The sequence below is a fragment of the Rhinolophus ferrumequinum genome, chromosome 2 (genome assembly GCF_004115265.2).
Source record: "Rhinolophus ferrumequinum isolate MPI-CBG mRhiFer1 chromosome 2, mRhiFer1_v1.p, whole genome shotgun sequence".
Classification (NCBI taxonomy): Eukaryota; Metazoa; Chordata; class Mammalia; order Chiroptera; family Rhinolophidae; genus Rhinolophus; species Rhinolophus ferrumequinum.
Genome location: NC_046285.1, coordinates 17,537,886 through 17,561,981, shown reverse-complemented (window position 1 = coordinate 17,561,981; position 24,096 = coordinate 17,537,886). Strand labels below are relative to the sequence as shown.

The 24,096-nt window shown below is 40.1% G+C and overlaps 1 pseudogene; it reads right to left on the bottom strand.

Moving 5' to 3' along the window:
• Nucleotides 1-953: 953 nt before the first annotated feature.
• On the bottom strand, nt 954-3,473 carry LOC117037960 (extracellular sulfatase Sulf-2-like; annotated as a pseudogene).
• Between the last annotated feature and the right edge of the window lie 20,623 nt (nt 3,474-24,096).

Here is a 24,096-nt window from a genome sequence, read left to right as displayed (position 1 = left end):
CCCTCTCCCCCGCCCAACAATGGCCTTTTCCAAAATGTCAAGGTTACCTCATACCAACGGCTGCTCATGGGCTGGGGTTTTGAACGTTGTATGACTATACTTAAGACTACAAACTGTCTTTACAAATACAATTTCATGAAAACTTGGGACATACATCAACTTCATTTCTCTTTAGTCCTTTAAAAAACATTAGTTCTGGGCCAGATAACAAAGGAGTAGTGGAAGAAATGGTATCTGGTCAGGAATAAAAACGTGTCCACAACCACAAGGACTTTTATCTTACACTGACCACAAAGCATTTACTGACATCACCACTCTTGAAGACTAGGTTTTCTTATTAGTCAGATTCCCCTGAAAGTGTGCATGCTGGTTACATGTAAATAGTCACATATAGTCACACAGTGAAGTTAGTTTCTTCAGAGACGATGAGGGTTATGGTGCTAGATAAGTGCCATTTCTTTTGTACTATTGACTCACTGTCAAACTGTGCACCATTGTCAGCATTTGCAAGTTGCCTCTGTCCTGCTTCTTAGTTCCTTCTTCATGAGAAACCAAAGGATAAGAGGATTCAAAAACAGGGTTGTTCCTTCCTTATGATTTAAAAAAAAATTCCAGTGACTTTTTACCCTCGGGGGAAATTTCCAAGAAATCTCTGTTCTTTTTCCCTTGTGAGCCTCTCAGAGAGGGTTAGCGGTGACTTTTTGATACAAAAATGCATTTTGTGCAGCTGGTGAGGTATAATCCAAGGCAAAAGCAGGCACAAAACTGGACTTCCCAAAGTATCACACCTCCTGATGGTTCTCTTCCAGAATTTGCCATGTTGAATAAAAGCAAGTTCTATGTCTCTCAGGTCTCCTGGCTAACAGCATAGATCTGCTTGAAATCATATATGGCTTTTCACTGTCTGTACAGTCAGATGATGCTTCTGTTTTTGGAGGTCCGTCTCGTGCTGCTTAACCTTCCCCACTTTCCCACAGCTGTCCCCTGTATTGCTCATAGCTTCCTCCATCTTTAAGCCCCAAGTCCATGTTTCCGTCCAGGGGTTATACTGCCTGTAACCCTTGCAACTGCTCAGCTCCTTGAGCTGTACATGTAGCTGATTGATGGTATCTCTATCCAGCGTATTCACTGCATTCATCAACTGGTGGGGGTCTGTGTTGAGATCAAAGTACTTGAGGAAGCCGTTTACAAATTCACAGAAGAGGAAATTGTGGGTCTCCCTGATTATCCTCATGCACTCGTATGTGTTGCTGTTGGCACTGGCGCAAACACCGAAGGGCCCCAGAGTCCAGAGAGGTGCAGTCTGCCAGTGCTGGTCGTCGTGGGTAAAGTACGTGAGGCCTGGTATGCTGCACATGTCCCTGTTCTGCAGTCACTTGAGCAGCTTGCAAAGTTTTTTCTTGCACTTCTGCTCCTCCACCAGCCACACCTTGTCTTTCTCTTGCAGCCTCTTCCTGACAGGATGCAGACTGGAGCCTTTGTGCCTAAGGAGGTCTTTTTGTCCTGGGTGTGATAACTGATATGTGACTATCACATTCTTCTGGCTGCTTTTTCTTCAGGTGACCTCAGACTTCCCTCAGCTTCTTAACTTTGTTCTGCAGGGTTTGATCTCACGGTCAATGTACAGCTTGTGGTCTTTCCAGGCCTGCAGAGACTTGTACAGGTTCAAGTCACACTGGACCATGTCTTTCTCTAAGATGAAGCACCCATGTGTGACTTTAATGGGGTTGTAGGCTGAGTAGTCTGGAAGGCCTCAAGCGCCACTGAAGTTTCTGTTGTCCTTGTCATCTTGGTCCTTAGGGGCCCCTGGCCAGTGCACCTTAATAAGGTTGAAGAGCTAGAATGTGTCATCCAGACCTGTATGGTGTGCCTTGCTCTCCATCCCGATGGCCACTGAGCGGATGGAGCCATACAGCAATAGTTGAACTTGTACTTCTTCTTGAAGAACTTTTTCCGGTGTCTGGGTAGTTTGTAGTCCCTGAGGTCACAGGTACAAGCCCCGCCGTCCTGTCCGCAGTACTTGGGCACCAGGTTGGACAGGACTCGTCCCCCCAGGCCCTGTGGAGACCTTGCACTTGTGCAGCTTCAGCGGCCCGTGGCGTCCCCCACACACTGCCACTTCTGCCCCAGCTGCTCACATGTGGTCCGATACTCGGCACGCTGGCGCAGTTCTTTCACACTCTGGTACTTGCGCAGACAGCTCTCCTCCTGGGCATCCACCTTGTCACTGTCCCTTTTGTGGAGCAGTTTGCCTCTCTCCACCAGGAAGGACGCCTGCCAGATCCTCATCTTCTTTTTCAAATGAAACCGATTCACCAGCTGCTCGGTGTCCAGCAGCTTGAGGATGGATTTCCCATCCATACCCAAGGGGATGTCCAGGGCGGTGGAAAGTGGTCAATGCTGAGGCTGATGTGGGGATTCAGCAAGCCTGCCTCCCCGTTGGAGGCCCTCGCGGAGACCGCGACCCTAATGTTGAACTCGTTGGGCATGGACTTCCTTCCCCTTGACAGGTGTAATTGGCCGACGCGGTAGCGGTGGTCAGAGGTGTACACGATGTAGGTGTTGTCCAGCTCGCTGGTCTCCACCAGCATGTTGTAAATCGTCTCTCTGGAGTCGCCATCATCATGAGGGTCTGTCTGCTTTCACTGCAGCATGTCGATGAATTCCGTGTGCATGGGCTTCCTGGGTCCTGTGTAGCACATGATCTAGTGCTTGTGAGGGTTGGGCGCTTAGCTGCAGCTCGGCGCCATGTGCTGCAGGCGTTGGGGAAGAGGTGTGAGAATTGGGGGGCCGAGTCCTCAGGGCCGTGGGGGGCTGCGTGGCTGATGACCATTAGGGCGGGCCTGTGTGGGTACATCTTCATGGAAGAAGCTCACGCTGTCGTTGATGATGACGTCCGCCGAGTAAACCTTGGAGTAGGCAAAGCCATGCTTCTTCTTCACCCTGTCCTGACAAACGCTAGTTATAAAAGCAGGAGATTTAAGGAGGCCGACCCACTGCTTGCATCCTGGTGGCACATTGGAACCCTTGTATTCCTTCAGGTACTTCCCAGAGAAAGCTGTCTGATAGGTAGCCCGTCCTGCCGAGGCACATGGCAATGGTGCAGCTCTGGTGCTGCGCCTGCCAGGGAGCAAGGAGCAACCCTCGTTGTCGGTGTAGCTGTTGTGGTTGTGGACTCACTTCCGGGAGAGGAAGGAGGAGCACGAGGGGCAGCACGTGGGCGTGGTCACCAAGGCGTCTATCAAGCGCGCCCCGCCCTGCTGCACGGTCCTCTGGAACTTATTCATCACCTGCGTGGAACCAAGCTCGGCATCCTGGGCTTCCATCTGCACAAGGATAATGTTGTGCAGATACTTCCGTGGTCCCTCAAACCTGACTTTCAGGTGGTGGTGGGACAGGAATGCAGAATTTCCACCGGGCAGAGAGAGAACAGCTGCTGAGAGCCGACAAAGCAGGAGGCCAGGGTGTGCCATTTTATGTTATTGCTGATCCATTGCTTCTTGCAGGAGGCAGGAGTCTAAGGTTTCATCTTGTGGATTTATTTCTTTGCCCTGTTGGCTCGGGGTCAGCAGGCCTCGGGGCACAGGGGACTCCGCCCCGCTGTCACTACCTCCACCACTGCAACTGCTGCTGCATACCCCTATGATGCTTTTTTTTTTTCCTCTATTACTGGAGTCCCACAAAAATCCTGTGTTATAGATGGGACTTCTATTTTTGGCCTTTTTTTTATTTTTATAAATAATTCTGAATGCTGTCTAAAAACAACAAAAATTATGTTCCTTAGGCCAAGAAAAAATAATCTCCTAATCATTGGTAGGAATTCCTCCATTGGGCATTTAGAATTTTGTGTTAGGTTCTGGGTACTAATCGAAACTAATGAGCAGATGCCCAGGAGGAAAGTATGTAGGAGAGTAGAGTACCTTATAAAATCATAGAGAAATAAATTTTGAGAGTTATAAAATGATAAAAGGCACTGCTTATAATTTTCAGGCTGGATCCGAGATGAGGCAATAATGTAGTACAAGGTATGACAATTAAGTTCATGAACTTGCCACCATGCACTTACGTTGGCAGCACTGTACAAACAGCTTGGTAAGGTTTCATAACCTTGGTATATCAAAATCTCACAGCTGTGTTCATGTTGACCTGTGGTAGTGTCTTACTGAATGGCGTTCTTTATTATTATTGCATGTTTTCGTGTGCTGTTGCAAGAATGTCTGAGATTGAATTAGAGCAAGGAACAAACATTAAATTTCTTGTTAAACTTGGTAAGAGTGGAAGTGAAATCAGGGACATATTTGTCCAAGTTTATGGGAATAATGCCATAAAGAAAACGGCAGTGTACAAATGGATTAAATGTTTTTCTGAAGGAAGACAACGTGTCACGGATGAAAAGAGGTCAGGGCAGCCAGTAACGAGCAGAATTGATGAAAACATTGCACCCAAAAATTTGTCGAATTGTGTTTCAAAATCATCTGCTGACGGTGAGAAGCATAGTAAACTAAGTAAACATCGATAGAGAAACAGTTAGGAAAATCTTAATTGAAAATCTTGGCATGAGAAAGGTGTGTGCAAAAATAGTCCTGAAGGAGCTCTTGCATCACGACAATGCACCAGCTCACACAGCACTGTCAGTGAGAGAGTTTTTAGCCAGTAAACAAATAACTGTGTTGGAACACCCTCCCTACTCACCTGATCTGGCCCCCAATGACTTCTTTCTTTAACTGAAGATAAAGAAAATATTGAAAGGAAGACATTTTGATGACATTCAGGATATCAAGAATAATATGATGACAGTTCTGACAGCCATTCCAGAAAAAGAGTTCCAACATTGCTTTGAAGGGTGGACTAGTGCTGGCATTCATGCATAGCTTCCCAAGGAGAGTGCTATTCAGCAATGAGGTATGTAGCACTTTTTCTAGGATGAGTTTGCAAACTTCATTGTCTGACCTCGTATAACCAGCTCTCCAGAAAAAGAGAAGAAAAAGCCCAATTTTTTTAGGATTTGTTAATTTCTATTGTGTAAATATTCTCACCATGGCCAATTTCAAGCTACAAATATGATCTCACTGGACGCAGGGTTGGGAAGAGATATGCAGTAATACAGTAATATATAGTATTTCTATCATGCAGCTTTAGGTATAAACAACCTCAATCATAAATAATAGTAAAATAATTAGGAAGTGATTAGGTATATTTGTTATCTTTTTAAAATAATTTGTTTAAGTTTGTATGATTTAATTTTTAATAATGGATAGTTTGACAACCTGTTTTCAAACTACCTGAAAATTTAAAAATTAGCTTTGGGGAATTTTTTGGTCAAAATGGCAGAAAAGGTGAATGTTATGCTTGCCTCCTCTCATGACCACATCGAAATTATAACTGAACTACAGAACAACTATCATTGAGAATCACCTGAAGTCGAGCTGAACAGAAGTCCTACAACTAAAGACATACAGAAGAAGCCACCTCAAGACTGGTGGGAGGAGCAGAGAAGTGAAATGGGCTGCTCCCACCCCTGTGTGTGGCACTTAAAAATTGACTGAGGGATATCTCAGCTGAAGAGGTGACCCCAAGGAGTGAAGAGTCCCAGCCCCACACTAGGCTCCCAGCCCAGGGTTCCTGTGCCAAGAAGAGAAGTCCCCACAAATTCTAGCTTTGAAAACCAGCAGAAATTATGGCTAAGTGAGATGGAGGATGGCTGGAGACACAGGCATTACATTTAAAGGGCTCACACGTTCTTACTCGCTGACAGATTCACTAACTTTGAGCTCCAACACTGGGGCAGCAGCTGAAAGTGCCAAGGGACATAATGGGGAGGAAGTGAATTATCTAGCTTCAGTAAAAATGGCTGGAAAGGTAGCTTTCTCCCAGCTATTGTTCCTTTTTGAGCCATCGCCCCACTCACCATGCAGATGCAGGCTGCTGCTATGTCAGAGTCTCCAACAACCTAACACCATTCACCCCACCCTGGTGACTCCCTGTGGCCCCACCCCACCCAACTTTCAAGCCCACCCAAGTTACTTCCAGTAGCTTTTTGATACAAATAGCCTGCTTTGGCTCCTGCTGCAGACTTTCCCAAATTTTCTCAAAAGTTCACAAACCCCAAACAAGCAGCATCTCGTCTTGGCATGCACTGGATGGCAACTACTTTGTGGCTCATTCCAGGTGGCTCTAGCAGGGTATGAGATATGACTGAACTCGGCTTGTGGGAGAGCCCCTCCTAGGAGGCCCCAGGGCCAGCACACTTGGTGGCCAGCTTCGGATTGAGCTGAAACACCATTCAGCAGCCTCTGTGGATGACACACCAGAAGGGAAGACTGGACAGAGCCTTCCTTGTAAAGTGATTCCTGTACCTAGGATCTAGCCCTTGCACATCTCCTCCACTATAGCCACGGCCTGTCCTCACAACCAATCAGCCTGAGGGTCAAACCCTCCCCTTAATATGGAAATAGCAACCAAAGCTCAGCTACAATAAGATGGTACACACAACACACCAAAGGGAAAGCCAGCTCACATAACCTGGGAGACTGAGCCATGGGCCCCCCAGGACACCTAAAAGATAAGGTAGCAATTGGAACCAATTGGAACAGTAAAAAGAAAAATGAATTTAAAAGCCACTCTACTAAGACTGGGAGACATAGTAGCTCTACCTAATACATAAAAACAAACACAGAGGGAGGCAGCCAGATGGGGAGACAAAGAAACACGTCCCAACTTAAAGCACAGGGAAAAGCTTCAGGAAAAGAACTAAACAAAATGGAGCCAAGCAATCTACCAAATGCAGAATTCAAAACACTGGTTATAAGGATACTCAATGATCTCAGGGAGAACTTCAACAAAGAGAACTGTATGTTTTCTACATACAAATGAAGATAGAAAACATAAAAAAGACGCAGCCAGAAATTAAAAATACAATAACTGAAATGAAGAATACATTAGAGGGAATCAATAGTAGATTAGATGAAGCAGAGGATTAAATCAGCAATTTAAAAGATAAGGTAGCAATTGGAACCAATTGGAACAGTAAAAAGAAAAATGAATTTAAAAAAAAAATGAGGATAGTTTAAAGGGCCTCTGGACATCAAGCACAACAACATTCACATCATAGGGTTACCAGAGGCAGGAGAGAGAGCAATTGAAATTGCTATCAAATAGAATTGATATTTGAAATTTCAAATTTCAGCAATTGAAATTTCAAATAGAATTGAAAATCTATTTGAAGAAAAAATGACCAGAAACTTCCCTAACCTGGTGAAGGAAATAAACATACAAGCCCAGGAAGCACAGAGTCCCAAACAAGATGAACCCAAAGAGGCCCACACCAAGACACATCATAATTAATTGCCAAAGGTTAAAGACAAAAAGAGAATCTTAAAAACAGCAAGAGAAAGGCAGTTAGTTACCTACAAGGGAGAATGCATAAGACTGTCAGCTGATTTCTCAACAGAAATTTTACAGGCCAGAAGGGAATGTCATGAAATATTCAAAGTGACAGAAAGCAAGGACCTACAACCAAGATTATTCTACCCAGCAAAGCTATTATTTAGAATCGAAGGACAGATAAAGAGCTTCCCAGATAAGAAAAAGCTAAAGGAATTCATCACTCCCAAATCAGTATTACAAGAAATGTTAAAGGGACTTCTTTAAGAAGAAGAAAACAATAAAATAAAAAAACGAATATTAAAATAGCAGGAGTAACTACATATCTATCAACAATTACTGTAAATGTAAATGGTTTAAATGCTCCAGTCAAAAACATATGGTAGCTGAATAGAAAAGAAAACACAGCTCTTACATATGCTGCCTGCAATAGACTCACTTCAGATCAAAAGATACAGACTTGAAGTAAAGGGATGGAAAAAAAATATTTCATGAGAATGGAAATGAAAAAAAAAGGTGGGGTAGCAATACTTACACCAGACACAATAAACAGGCACCTTTTAAAACAAAGGCTATAACAAGAGACAAAGGAGGACCCAATAAGCCCACTTCTGGGTATTTATCTGAAGAAACCCAAATCTCTATTTCAAAGGGAAATGTACATCCATATGTGCATTACATCATTATTTACAATAACTACGATATGGAAGCAACCTGAGTATCCATCAACAGATGAATAAAGAAGAGGTGGTACATATATACAATGGAATATTACTCAGGTATGTGTGTGTGTGTGTGTGTATATATATATATATATATAAAAGAAAAAAAAAAGAAAGAAATCTTGCCATCTGCAACAACATGGATGGACCTAGAGGGTACTATGCTTAATGGGGTAAGTCAGACAGAGAAAGACAAATGCCATATGATTTTATTTATATGTGAAATCTGAAGAACAAAATAAACAAATAAAGAAACAGAAACAAACTCATAGTTACAGAGAACATTTTGATGGTGCTAGATGGGAAGGGAGTTGGGGGAGTAGGTGAAAATGGGGAAGGGATTAAGAAGTACAAATTGGTAGTTACAAAATAGTCATGGAGATGCAAAGTTTAAGTCAATAATACTGTAATAGCTATGTATGGTTTCAGATGGGTACTAAATTTATTGGAGTGATCACTTTGTAAGTTATGTAAATGTCTAATCACTATGTTGTACACCTGAACCTAATGTAATATTGTATTTCAACAGTAAGTGAAAAAATATATATTAAAAAAATAAGCTTAACTTAAAAAAAATTAAAAATTAGCTCTTGGCATCTGATATAAGCCCTCTTTAGCATACCACGAGATTAATGGAAGACATGACTCCCTCAGATATTTTACGATACACACAGAGAAGGATAAGACTTTAGTATTTTATTCTAGAGGGCATCACCAGGACCAAGAGGTACAAAATATATAAAATGGCAGATTCAGGATCAATTTTATGACCAGACTTTTTAACAGTGAAATTCTCCAATGTGATTGGCTATTTTGAGCAATAGATCTTCACTGAAAATATCCAAAGAGACACTTTAGACTGAAAATATCCATGAAGAGACTGAATGACCTTAAATAATAGTTTTGTGGAAGGCCTTCAGACCTGCTGTGGCTAGACCTAAATGATGCCTTCCAATTCTAAGTTTCAAATGATGATTTTGATGACCAGATATTTGCTTTTATAAGTTCTTGATTCATGATTTCAAGTCAAGCATGCCAAAATCCATTCATGAAATTATTTTTACTGAGCCCTATGGGTGCAGTGCTGCTTAAAAATGAATTGGACAGGACAGTGTACACCGCCGTGCTTGTACTATATAGGCAAAAAGTTAGAAATGTCAGAACTGGCTTAGATCCCATCAATCTGATGATCCCCACAGGAATAAAAGGAAAGCTAGAAAGAGAAAAAAAAAAAACATTTTCACCCAGCAGTCTTCTAAAGAGCATGTGAAAGAGAAACAGGAAAAGCAAGAAAAATAATGTACCCACTCTCCCCCCCAGAGTCTGTCGCTGGCCTTGGTTCTGGACTTTAAATGTTAGGGACATTTAGTGGAGCGATAAAACAGTGTGAGGTTAACAAGGACAGACCAGATTTGTCTATTTGCAGAGATCTCTAAAATAGACACCAGAAATGGGAGCGGGGGGGAAATGCAGGATTTCATAGCTCTGTGTATCTAGGTTTTGATAGAAAATTGAGAGGCATCCATAAATGAAAGTTAACTAAAAATAATGCTGTCACTTGAGTAATTTGAATATGCATGCACTTTATCCCAAACTTCTTCGTGATTTCCAGAACATTTTAGTACCATTTAGAGATTCAGCTTTGAAAAACTTAAGATAAAAACAGAGATTCACAAGAAAAGAGAATCTGAGTACAATCAAAGTGGAGAAGTGGAGCTATGGGTGGAAATGTGGTAACCAACCATAAAGAGGGTCCTAAGGACACTTTTGTATGCTTGATGCATTTTGACATTTATCTTTCAATCAGATGTTAATGCTTTAATTTGTCAAAACAAATGATGTATATGTGAGGTTGATTTATAGCTCCCTTTTACCAAATTTTTAAAATATTAAGTTCTAATCTGCTAGTCTCAAAGCAAATTTGTCTTGAATGTCTAGATAAATTGACCACTAGGATTAAAAAAAAAAAAAAAAAAAAAAAAAAACATTGTCACTCAAGCTGTGGTAATGATTGGGTAATGAAACCAGCATTTTAGGCCATGCATTTTCACCTCCAGGAAACCCCTGCAACCATTGCCACCCAAGTATAGCAGAGGAGAGGACATGAGCACCCTGGGAAGGCACTGGGGGCAGAATCCACAGTAGTCCAAATCAATGTCTCATATTTTTAATCAGTGCAAACATTTGTGATTTTGATTTCATAAACCTCCATACCTATTATAATAAAAAGGAAATTTCAAAATGCTTTTCTCCAATACTTTTAGGATTATTGACATGGCAATAAGATGAATCATGTGTATCCCATAGTTTCAGATACACCCTGGCATGCCAGCCCTGGGGTTATGCACATCCCAGATTGAGACTCAAGCTCTAAGGATCAAGAAGCCATCTCTGCTCCTGTATACTCATTTGCATAGGCACAGTGCACTGTCATGCGCATTTTGGCATTCTCACAAACACTTTGCTTACTGATGATACCTAGGCTAAGTCACCTCCAGGTCATAAGATTGAAAGGGACCTTAGAAGGCCACTTTGTCTAGTCTCTGGCCTACAGGGATAACCACATTGACATTACCAAAGACATGAGAACACAGATTGGTCCAAAAGCTCTGCAGAGAAAGAATCCCATAAACAATCTGGGAACCTCATCCCGTTTTAATATCAGGAAGTTACTTCTTCAGAATACATACAATGCATTTTAACTCTACATATCGCTTGGGAGACCAAAACACAAAACAAAACAAAACAAAAAAACTCAGATGATTTAATTATAAAAAGGCACTTGCACCAAGGGCCATCAGTTATATCCTACATGATGGCAAAAATGTTATTAGAATGTTTCTAGAATATACATGCTATTGAGAGTGAAATTAAAACATCATTTAATTTTCTGTTGTATTTGTAGCTTAATATTTAACCTGAAATATTCTTTTCAGTTGCCAAGTTAAGAATGAAGATTTTTAACGTACAAAGACTTAAGCAATTCTTTTAACTAAAACTAAACATATGCTGTGCTAATAGGTTAAATAAGAAAGAGGGTAAAGACAGGTCTACTTTTCTCATGGAAAAAAATTTTAAATCTGCTCTGTGTTTGCAGAAAATGAGGGTTAGCTGTGTGCTGGCAAGGCTGTGTGTATATTTATCAGCTGGTATCTCAGAAGCGATCAACAAATGTTGAATGAATGAATGAATGAATGAATGAATGCTTAGATTAATTTTCATACGTGCCAATGATTACCAGACTTATCAAGGATTTATCAATGAAAGTGGAAGTGTAAATTCCAGATGCAGACAATAATTTTAAAATGGGAATAATTAATATACTTGGTATCATTTCTAAGACCATCACTAACATTAAGTAAAAAGAGGCAATATGATAGTTTAGAATTTTAAAAGTACAACTACCAAAATTCAAATCCCAGTAGAAGAGCTAAATAACCCTGAGCATGCAAAAGGGCACAGAGAATGAAAGAAATATTTAAGGAATGATTCTCATAGAAACAGATATGCAGCATAGATTAGAGCATTTGTTTTATTCTTTGCAATATAAACTGAAATTCAACTGCATGTCATTTAGAGTTGTTTTAATAAAGATAAATCTGTTTCTAACTTTTAAACACTGGGAATTTGTGGTCACATACTAATTTCCAGTCCTGAGAACATCTTTATTTAAAGGCAAATATATGATTTCCTTTTATCATTCAAAAGTAACAGTTGCACGTCAATAGCTTTCACAGAATGATTTCCTTCGTTGTGCTTCACAAATATTTTGGAAGGTAGGTATTACTCTGCCCACTTTATATATGAGAATACTGAGGCAGGAGGGTTTTGTAAATCATCGTGATCACAGAGCAAGTAAGTGGTCTTTAGGATTCGAATCCAAGATTTAGCTAGTATTTAAGCTGTTTCTCAAAACTCTCATATTTTTCAGTTATTATTAAAAGGAATGTAAAAATAGCATTAAAATTTTCACAGAGCTTCAGTTTAGGCTGTACTAGTAAAATTCTAGAGTAAAAATTCCATGAATGGGGCAAAATAATATCTGGTTATATTTTAAATACAAAGTGGGGAAGTACTGCTATGCTCTCTGAATCTGTGGACACAAATACAGTTTTGAGTTGTTTTTCTTTTTGTTTGTGTATGTTTAAATATCTGATGTACTGAGTATCATAATGTCTAACTTATTTAAAATGTTATTTATAAATGGTCAAGTTTGCGAATCACACAGGAAAGTTATTCAGAATACAAATTAATAAAATACAGGTCCCAGATTACTGTCTACTGTTACATCTAAATTAACAGCTTATATTTGGACAGCACTTTGGAGGGCAGATAGCATTTCCCAAAATGTGTTTGTTCTATGGAATATCTTCCCATCAGGAGTGCTGTCTGAGGGCCAAATAAGCTTAGGAAACACAGTGACATATGTCTTCTTAGACAGTCACAAAACATTAGCATTTTAAAGATCAAGAGATCTTTCACTGAAGAAACCTATTTCGTGGTTTTACTTAATATTTCTCAAACGGAAGGAACCATGGAATCTTTTGGTTTTTATTTTCCCTGGTAAAATCTATTAATATCCACTAGAAATAAAAACTATTGATTATCTTATTTCATCCTCAAACAAATCATGTGAAAGTGATGACTTCATCCCTACCTTTGTGAGACCTATTAAGGGTACCAGACTATTAAGTAGTAGAGCGAGGATTTGCACTCAGATCTTCAGACTAAGTCCAGAGACCCCCTTTCTCTTTCTACTTGACTACAGTTTTTGTTTGTTTGTTTGTTTGTTTGTTTTTTATCTCCACCAGTATCTGTGCTCCATTTATTTTTAACCCACGTGTCTCATGCTGAAGGAAATTGCCTGTGCTGCCACTTCATGCAGCACTTTAGGATTCCGTTCCAATTTGAAGAAAGAATTCTTGATAACAGAATTGCTGTGTTAAGAATTTGTTTAAAGCTAAAGCAGAAAACCACTCATGAGTAACACTGGCAGTTAAATGGTACCATCTGGAGCAAGAGGCATCTGTAAGTATCCTTATTTAAGAACCAGTTTGAAAATAATAACAGACCCCTGGAATTAAGCAGTTAGCTCCTTTGTCATGTATAACAGCATTCAAGGGAAATAGTTTGCTTCACTGCTTTTGAATCTTCACGCACAAAAATACCAGGATATTTTGGCTCTTTCCTTAGAAATACCAATGAGAATCTCTTAAATCAATAACATTAACAGTAACAGATAATCCAGTTCCCGTTCTCCAGTTTCATAGACATGGACAAGAAATAAAGTTTCTTATTTAGAAGAAGAAGAAAGGAATTAAATTTATGTGGGTTACAGCTCAAGAAAGAAAGAAGGGATGCATTTTTGAACACAATAAAGGATTTGCTTTATAACAAATATAAATATTGTATAAATTCTACAAAGTTTCTAGTTATTTGTTGCAAATTACGTTTTCACATTAAATTTTGCATCTTCCTAGCATTCACCAAAATCAGATTTTGATTGCTTTGTACTGTTTATACGAGCATATAGCATATCGCGTATGCTCAAGAATTATTTGTAGATCTCAAGAAACATAAAGACAGACAGGGATATAAGCACCGATACAACAAGGAGTAAAAGCAAAGAGTATTTATTCCTTTATGGAAAGAAATGCAAAGCGATTCTCAGACCAATGAAGTCAGCTCCTGGGGGCAATGTTTTCCTATCTTAAAATGGTACTATTTGTATTGCACACTGCCCTGTAAGGTAAACAGACACATACTGCTCAAGACCAAAGAAGACTGACCAAAGGTTGTTGGTGGGGGCGGCTCTGGCCACTGCAGGGCTTGCTAGGCTGTACCCAGGCCTGAGGGGATCAAAATCTCTGTAAACTGTGCCCCAGAGACTAAAATCTTTCTATTTCATTTAGTTTCTATCCATCAGTTGGACAGACCTCATTGAAAACAATTTTTTTGTGGTGTAAATTTATTTGTACATTTCCCTTACGTTAGCATTGAACAAGTGTATTAATAAAGGAACCTAGGCTCAGCTGTAGAACTCCAATAACACTTATACTTCGTATCTATTTTCACCACAAAATGTTTTTTTCTCTGTAGACAAAAACAACTTTTTAAGGCCAGATTAGATTTGAACATGTATAACATCATTGTTAAACTATACTGGAATCACACACAGATGCACAGTCTGTGAAAAGCAAAACACTCTGAAGAAAAACCACCTGTAAGAACTTTATGAATTTAAAATTTTTGTTATCACACTATCCTCAAGTATAATGAAAATCTTGTATTCTAAATCTCACATTCTTCTCAAAAATAGGACCTCATCAGTGTCTCTGAGAGATAAAAGAGGTGGGGTAATGAGGAGAGGTGTTATGAGAACTTCAGCACAGTATGGAAATGTAAATGCTATAGAGGGAATAAACAAACCACCCAGGAGGACATATGTGTATACGAAAAACAACACTGAATATTAGATTGCTCCTCAGTTTCCTCACGTTCATGGATACATAAACTAAGTTTCTCTTGTTTTTCCTCTTAATAGTTAATTCGTAATAGTTAAACATAAAGATATTATGGCAAATAATTATTTAGCTAGAAGTGCATTTGTATTTTAATAAGAGCTGTCTGATATTGCTTCTTAAGTGTTTTATCATAAATATTTTCTGTGTCTGTACAGTGTGTGTATACTTGAGAGGATACCGACTCTGCCAACACATCTTCAATACTTTAGAATGGATAACACGAGCTAAACCCATTTTCTTTTTAAAGTCTTAGAGGAAAGAGCATTCTTTTCTTTTCCACACTCAATCTCCAGTCCTTATGTACAAATAGCATCAAGACCTTTTCAAGTTTTTTTTTTTAATTATTTCAATTTTCTATTGACCAAAGACAGTGGCTAAAGTCTAGAGAAAGAGGTACAGAAACATCTTGGCTATGCAAATTTCATCTTTTCTCCTCAGGTCCTGTCCTATCACTGGGATTTTACTCTGTTCCATGTGAATACATTGATCATTGATTTAAAACCAATTAATAGAATGAAAGGAATGCAGGAGGAATGGTTAATATGTCAGACACAGTTCAAAATATAGTGACAAGATAGTCTGCAATAGCTAAGCAACTCAGCTTTACCCCATTTCCTCTGCTGTTTCTGAGAATCTGTTCCATCAAATCTCTTGCCCACCTCAGAGGACCTGAGGGAATCTGAAGTGCTGACAGTTACTTAGGAAGGAAGAAAAAGGTGGTATGGGAAAAGTTCCCCAAAGCCTAGTTTCATCAAACATCCTTCATGTTCAGTAGTGGTGCTTCAATGATTAGGTGTCCCTAGGTGGCTTTTCCATGATATCATATATTGTACTTTTAACTTTTTCAGAGTGCTTTCACTTGTTTTTCGTCTCATAGTTCCACATTTTTTGGGCAAGTGGAGTGACTATACCATATTTTGTGTTTACCATAGCTTACACAAAACTTTCTATTTTGGTAACATTTAAGATGTCATTATATGTTGTGACACATTCTGGCAATTTGGGCAAAGAAAAATAAAGCATTCACTACTACAGCATATTTACAAATAGGTATAAGAAGCTAGCTTTGCTTAATGCTACTAGCAATCAAAAGGTTTAATTTACAGACTGAATGTCTGTATAATGCAGTCTTTAAATATGAAGGGAAAAAAAAAAGTCCTCTAAAAATGAAAAGCACCTTGGGCACCCTTTTTTTCCTTTTTTTGAATAAATTCCTTAGAAGCTTTCATAAACTAATCTTTCTTTCTCAAGGTAATTATGTTTAAAAGAAACCTGCAAAAAAAACTAATAATTGATCTGTGTAAGCTTAAATATAAATTACTTCTATCTGTTCATCGTGGTAAAAGGGGGGATTGTAAAAATGACTGACGCATTTATTACACGTTGGAGGATGATGTCAGTGGGGAGACTGTCTGATGTTGACACGATTTGCTTTTGTGGAACCATATGTACATGTAATCATTCAGTGGTAGATTGTGGGGGTTGTTAGAGTTTGATTTGATATTTCAAGTTCCAACACGAACTCAAATTTTAGTATTAAGTTGTAAAATAGAGTTCTCAATTATAATATGAAAATAAACTTCATCGGAATAAAAGTAATGTCATAACCAGTGACTGATTCCTCTAGAGAACATATAATTTCCACAGGAGTGCTAGAATGTGCAAATACACATGCACATACACACACTTGCTTTAGAAGTCAATATGTAGTTGTGCGAGTGGGGAAAGGGTTAAGTCAAACCAATTTATTTTCTAAATTATGTCTAGTTGAAACTAAAATTAAAATTTACTTGAAAAGACTGAATCTTTTCAATTTATATGAAAAAGATACATTCATATTACTTAATAGGAATTGCATGTATAACACACTGTGTGCCAGGCTCTGCACCAAGTATTTTATATGTAAAAGTTCATTTAAGTATCTCAAGAACTGAATGAGATGTGTTCTACCATTGTGCCCGCTGTACAGATGAGAAAACAAGGCCCAGAGAGTTTAAGGGATTCAAACCTTGTCAGGCTCAGAGACCACACTCTGAACCCTGTGCATACTGTCTCTAGGTGCTCTTTAGAGGGATGTTTTATGGCAGAAGTGTTTCATGTAGGTGAAAGATTGAAAACATGCCTGATTATCTACAGGGTAGACAAAGGCCACAGTAGGATCCAGAGGGCTGAGAGCTTGTCTGTCTTACTCACTCACTGTTTTTGTCACCTAGACCTAGAAGACTACAGTGATCTAACTAAGCATTTAATCAATTTGGGTGCATGACTAAATGCCACCAAATAATCATTGGTGCCTATAGTAGGAATGAAAGTCCCAGGTTTTTATTTATGCCCATATTGTTTCCACTGGTGATAAAAACAGAAGTTATCAGTTCATTTTATAAATATGTGAGCCAATCAAACAGAAAAGAACAGAAAGGGCAAAGAAAAATTGCAAAGGGTGTTCTTTTGCCTAAATATACTGATCTAAGCTTCTCTCTGTCTAAAATTCTAGAGGGAATAAAGTAAGATCAGCTTCTCTCTCAGTTCACCTTCTCCTCTCCCTTTTATCCTCCCTTGCCACCAGCCATGCCTTTTTGGACTAAATAACTCATATCAACTTGTTTTTCTCTTTTTCATTTTTGTTGTTGTTTTCCCTAGAAGTGGAAAGCAAGAGAAATTCCAACTGAGTGTCCCATTTATTCAGACATGCAACACAAATATCTATTTCATCTTTCTTCAAACCGCCTACATCCCCACTTTTCACTTATAATCCAACCATTTTATTGAGAAAATAGACGCGATCAGATAACATCGCCTCATTTTTATAGGTTGCCATTCGAACTGCCAATGTCTCCAGGTATTTGGCCTCCTCTCTGTCTTGGCTGCTACTGAGGAACAGCCTCTTGTCATGGGACTTCATCCTTCTCGCCTATTTAAAGACAATTGTCCTGAAATCCCTTTGATCTACTGCATCATTCATTTCTCCCTCACTCTAAAACCATTTCCATCAATACACAAACAGGCCTTAATGGTACCCATTTTCTAAAAGGAAAAAAAAATCTCACTGGACCCTAAATCTGTTCCTCTGTCACAACAAAACTTCTTGATTGAGTATATCAAGAAGTCTCAACTCCTTTCCCTCACTTTCTTACCTTTCACATCACTAATGTGTTTAACAAAATTAAAGCTTTTCCAAACTCCGATTGCACTTAGAAAACATTTCAAATTCCTTACCATCACCCCCAATATTTTTAAAAACATGGCTTTTACTTACCTCTCCCCACTTGATCCTCACCCAACCCCTCTCATGCCTTGTGTATATATTTATCTTCCTTCTGTCCCTTGAAAAGTCAAGTTCTTTCCTACTTTGGGCCACTTTCTACTTCTGCATGGAACACTTGACTCCCTACCTGTCAAAGAACTAGTTACTCCTCATGCAGGTCATATCAAATATCATCTCTTTAGAGAGCCTTTCCTGACTTCGCTATGGAAGAGGCTTGTATTAGTTATGTATAGCTGTATTAGAAATCACCCCTTAAAATATCAACGCTATATATCAATCATCATGTGTTTCTCTCACCATTTCTGTCAAGAATTTAGAAAATGCTGGATTGGATGCTTTAGCTCAGGATCTTGAAGTTTCAGTCACGTGTCAGCTGGGGCTACAGTCGTCTGAAGGCCTGACTGAAGTTGGTGACCCACCTCATCGGTGGCTCACTCACATGGCTAGCAAGTTAAAGTGGGCCACGGTTCCTCTCCAGATGGATTTCCCCCAGGATCTGTTGGTGTGTTCTGACAACACGGAGATCGGTTTTACCCAGAGCAAGCAGTCCAAGAGATCAAGCTAGAAATTGCGGTGCTTTTTATGACAGCCTCAGAAGAAGTCACACACCATATTGCACTGATTTTATTGACCAGCCGTGATCAAATGTGGGAGAGGTCTATACAAGAATGTGAATGCTGGTAGGTCACCTTGGAGCTTGCTTTCTTTTGTTGTTGTCTTTTTCCTTTAATGTTGTCATCCTTTCCTCCATTTTGAGGAAGGATTCTTTGGTAGTCCACTAAGTTTAATAGTGGCAGAATACAGCAGTGTGTCTTGATCGACACTTGTTCCGATTCGTAACAGGCAGAGGCTGGGAAAATCAGAAGAAGAAGAAAAAAAGAAAAGTACTGCCCAGAGTCTCTTTTGGCTGAGTTTCAGGATATGATTTAGGTTTACCCAGCCAGGTATCCCGACATAAGTTCCTAATGTAGAACTTAGTCACATGTGAAAACAAGCGGGATCAGATCCATACGACTGATCTGCCACGTTACTGACGTGGTTTCTGACAGAAGTGGCCATTGTGAACCAAGTAGCTGTAAGAGCAGCTCCCTGATTCAGCCACTTTCTGATCATCGCAGAGGCAGCAGCGATCTGGGTACTGCATTTCCATGGTATGGTTTGGGGAGTTGTCCTAGCGCTCTCATCGACCTCCTTTCTCAGCAGGCCCAATGATTTGGGAGTTACCGTTGTTTTATAAGTCACTGTATGCTTCCCTTCGCTAGAGTTCTGTTGTCTGGAACTAAAAAGCCTGACCATCATGACTTGCATTACCTCTCTATCAGCCAAAATAATACCTAGGCAGTCTGAGATGGGAGTGTGTGTGTGCGCACGCACCTTTTATAGAAATGGCTGTATCATAACACCTATCTCATGAGAGAAGGGCCTCTAGGAAATTTCATCGCCTCCTTTGCTCTATGTGGTGGCTTCAGGATTTCTCTCTTGATTTCATTTTCTGCTCCACTCAACTAGTATTTCCCATGACTGTCTCTTATGCCCAATTTTCTTGGTTTCTTTATCTGTTCCACTCAACTAGTACTTCCCGTTCGCGTCTCTTAGGACCAAGTTCATCCAATAGTCGGAGCATTAACAGTAGAAAGAAAGACCATGATTAACAACTGTGTCCATTCGACGCAGCCCAGTTCCTCAGTTCTAGTGCACGGTTCTTATCTGGAAAAAAATGATATCCAAACTCAGACACTTGTCCCACTTTTCTATCCTTTTTTCTTCACTCCAAGGTACTGGATCTTTGTCTCTCCTGTAATAAAATTTCCAGGAAGGTATCGGTCAAGATTTGTTCTGAAGTATAAACTCGTCTAACTTCTGTACTCAAAAGTTATCATTAGATAACTCTATTTAACTCTGTTTAAATCTACTTATAGATAGATTTAAATAGAGAAAAATAGAGGAGATCCAAGACGGCAGAGTAGATAAATGCTGTGCTTGCCTTATCCCACGAACACATCAAAATTACAACAACTAAATTGTAGCGCAATCAACCTGGAGAACTATCTAACGTGAACAGAAGTTTTATACCTAAGGATATAAAGAAGCCACATCAATACTGCTAGGAGGAACAAAGAGGAGAAATGGGCTGGTCCCACACCCACGAATGGTGGTTCAAAATTGGGATAGATGTCTCAGCCACAGAAGTTTCCCACAAAGAGGCAGGGGACCCCAGTGCCCCACACCAGGCTCCCCAGCCCAGTGTAGTGCCAGGGAGAGGGGCCCCTACAACTTCTGGCTGTGAAAAACAGTGGGGATTCCAACCGCTCAGGTGGGAGGAGAGGCTGTGGGAAACCCACACATCCTCTTAAAGGGCCCGTGCAGGCACTCACCCTGAGCTCTGGCAAAGGACGATGACTCTAGGCGTGTCAGAGACAAATCAGGAGAGACTGAGTTGTGTTACTTTAGGGCAAGGACTGGAGGGACAGTCCCCATTTTCCCTGTGGTGGCCTTACTCTGCTGCAGCCGGCAGGCGGGCACCATCTTTCCTGTATTGAGCCTACCCCTAGAAACCAAATCTGAATCTGATTTGTGTGGTGAACTCTGCTGCTCCATCCTGCTCACTCACTGAGACCCTGCCTCACCTAACCTACATACCGCAGAATTTATCAGTGGCCGAAGCTTATGGGAGCCAGTAGGTGGCAGCCAGCCTTGGAGTATACTGGCTTTTTCCAGGGCTACCCCAGACCTGGTACTGGTGGCAGACGTCCTTGGTTCCCAGTGTGGCCTTTTCCACGTGCCTCCAGGTGCAGCACAGGTAGTGACCAACCATGGATTCCTCTGTAGCCCCTACCAGGTAGTCTGTGGCTGGTCACAGGCAGTGGATGACCTGGGCCTGCACCAGAGCCCCTCTCAAGTGGCCCCAGAACCAACATACTTAGAGGTTGGCTTCAGACCACAGCAGAGCACCACCTAATTAGCCCCACAAGTAGCACACTCAATGGGCGGTCTCAACAGACACCACAGCCCGTGGGGGCAAATTCTGCTTGGTGGGATAAGCCCCCACCCTCCCACCCACAGCAGTTCATAAACTGTAGACAAACTAGCAGTCCAAACCCCACAGCTAGTCAGCCTAAGGGGCAATACGACCTATAGACAGGCCAGCAGCAATCAAGGCTCAACTACAAGAGGAGGGCACACACAACCCCCACAAGGGACATTCCTGGAGCACCTGCTTCAGTTCAGGGAGACTGTGCCACTGGACCCCACATGACCCCTACTACTTAAGGCCACCCAGCAAGGCTGGGAGACATAGCAGCACTACCTAGTATATAGAAATAAACAGAGAAGCAGCCAAAATGAGGAAACAAAGAAATATATTCCAAATGAAAAAACAGGAGAAAACTCCAGAAAAAGAACTACACAAAATGGAGGCAAGCAACCTACCATAGACAGAGTTCAAAATAATGGTTATAAAGATGCTCAAAGAATTTAGTGAGAACTTCAACAAAGAGAATAAGCATAAAAAGGGGCATAGAAATTATTTAAAAAGAACCAGTCAGAAGTGAAGAATACAATAACTGAAATGAAGACCGCACTAGAAGGAATCACCAGTGGACTAGATGAAGCAGAGAATCAAAGCAGTGATTTGGAAGACAAGGTAGCAAAAAACACCCAATTGGAACAGCAAAAAGAAAAAGGAGTCCAAAATAATGAGTACAGTTTAAAAGACCTCTGGGACAACATCAAGTATAACAACATTAGCATCATAGGGGTACCAGAAGGAGAAGAGAGAAAGCAAGGGATTAAGAATCTATTTGAAAAAATAATGACTGAAAACTTTCCTAACCTGGCAAAGGAAATAGACATACAAGCCCAGAGAGTGCAGAGTCCCAAACAAGATGAAACCAAACAGGCCCTCACCAAGACACATTTATAATTAAATACCAAAGGTTAAAGACAAAGAGAAAATCTTATAAGCAGCAACAGAAAAGCAGTTAGTTACGTACCTAAATACAGCTCCAGCCAGCATTTGGCAGAACAAAATGGAGAAGACTAAAACCTCTCATAGAATTCGATTGATAAAGACTCAGTACTTAAGGATTGCTTTGAAGGCATATATAATAAAATAGCAGTGTAACGGGGTGCCTGGAATGCCTGGTGAGGCAAGGCTTTAATTTGTTTTACTGAGAAGAGTAGCAGCTGCTTCTCTGTTTAGGCAGAGGTAAAAAAGTGATCTTAAAGCCATTCTTCTCTACTGTGTTCAGTTCCCATAAGACTGTCAGCTGATTTCTCAACAGAAACTTTGCAGGCCAGAGAGGATTGGCACAAAATATTCAAAGTGATGTAAAACAAGGACCTACAACGAAAGGTACTATACCTTTAAAATTGAAGGACAGATAAAAATCTTCCCAGACTAAAAAAAGCTAAGGGAGTTCATCACTACAAACCAGTATTACAAGGAATGTTAGAGGGACTTCTTTAAGATGGAAAAAACAAACAAACAAACAAACATGAATAATAAAATGGCAATAACTATCAACAATTGCTTTCAATGTAAGTGGATTAAATGCTCCAGTCAAAAACAAAGGGTAGCTGAAGGGATAAGAAAACAAACCCTTACATATGCTGCCTACAAGAGACTCACTTCAGAGTGAAAGACACATACAGACTGAAACTAAAGGGATGTAAAAAGTTATTTCATGAACATGGAAATGAAAAAACAACAAAAACAACAACAAAAAAAACGAAAACTGTGGTAACAATCCTTATACCAGACAAAACAGACATTAAAACAAAGGCTATAATAAGAGACAAAAAAGGACCCCATAATAGCAATTCTGGTATTTATCTAAAGAAACCTAAAATGCTACTTCAAAAGCATGTGTGCATCCATATGTTCATTGCAGCATTATTTAAATGATTAAGATGTGGAGGCAGCCTGGTCGTCCATCCTTGATAGAAGAATGGATAAAGAGAATGGTGGTACATATATGCAATGGGGTATTGCTTGGCCTGGGAATGGGTTCTTGCCATCTGTGGTGGCCTGGATGGACCTGGAGGGTACTGCGTTGAGTGGAGTATCTCAGACAGAGAAAGAGAGATGCAATGTGATTTCACTTGTATGTGGAATCTAAAGGACAGGGAAAAAAAAGAGAGAGAAAAAAAAAAGAAACAGACTCATAAGGAACGTTTTAATGGTTGCCAGATGGGTGGGGGAGGATTTGAGGGAGTAGGTGGAAAAGGTGAAGGGATTAAGAAGTACAAATCAGGAGTTACAAAATAAATGTGGGAATGTAAAGTCAAGCATAAGCAATAGATTCTATAATATGGTAATGACTATGTATAGTGGCAGGTGGGTGCTAGACTAGTCAGGGGGATCACTTCTTAGATTATGTAATAGTGTCTAACCACTATGTTGTACACCTGATATTAATATAAAGTAATATTAACTGTCAACTGGAACTGGAAAATTAAAAAGGAGGGGGGATATGAAGGGGAATACAAGGTCCAAATTTCCAGGTATAAAATAAATAAGTTGTGGGGATGTAACGTACAACAATGGGAATATAGTCAATAACACCGCGATAGCGTGGTACGGTGTCAGATGGTTGCTGGACTTATTATGGCGATCACTTCTTTAGGTACATAAATGTTGATTAGCTATGGTGTACACCTAAAGCTAATATTATATTGTTTGTTAACTATATTTTAATAAAAATATTAAAAATAATAAACTAGAGAAAAATAGACCTAAAATTTAGGTGTCTATGGGTTTTCCGGGAGAAGTATAAGTAGAAATAAAAGTATAAATAGCAAAGCAGGAAACATTTTTATTCAACTTTCGCTTCCTACTCTCTTGTACTTATTAGCTGTTAAAGGCCCTAGAAAAGTTTCAGAAGGCCCACATGCTTATGTAATCTATAGGATACTGGGACTATATGAAAGAGTTAAAACAGTAACACCTGGGATGTCTGTTTAATTTGCTACATAGGAAATGCCATGGCTTCCTTGTTTTTGCCCAGTGAGGCAGCTGTTTCCAGTTTGGGCTTTTCTCAACAAAGAGACCTGAAAGCACTGCTCTGAGAGCCATAACACGCATAAAAAGGCAGACAAAGATTTCCAGGGGTAGAATGACAGGGAAATGTAGCACCACACAGCTCCAGCCAGCATTTGGCAGAACAAAATGGAGAAGACTAAAACCTCCCATAGAATTCGA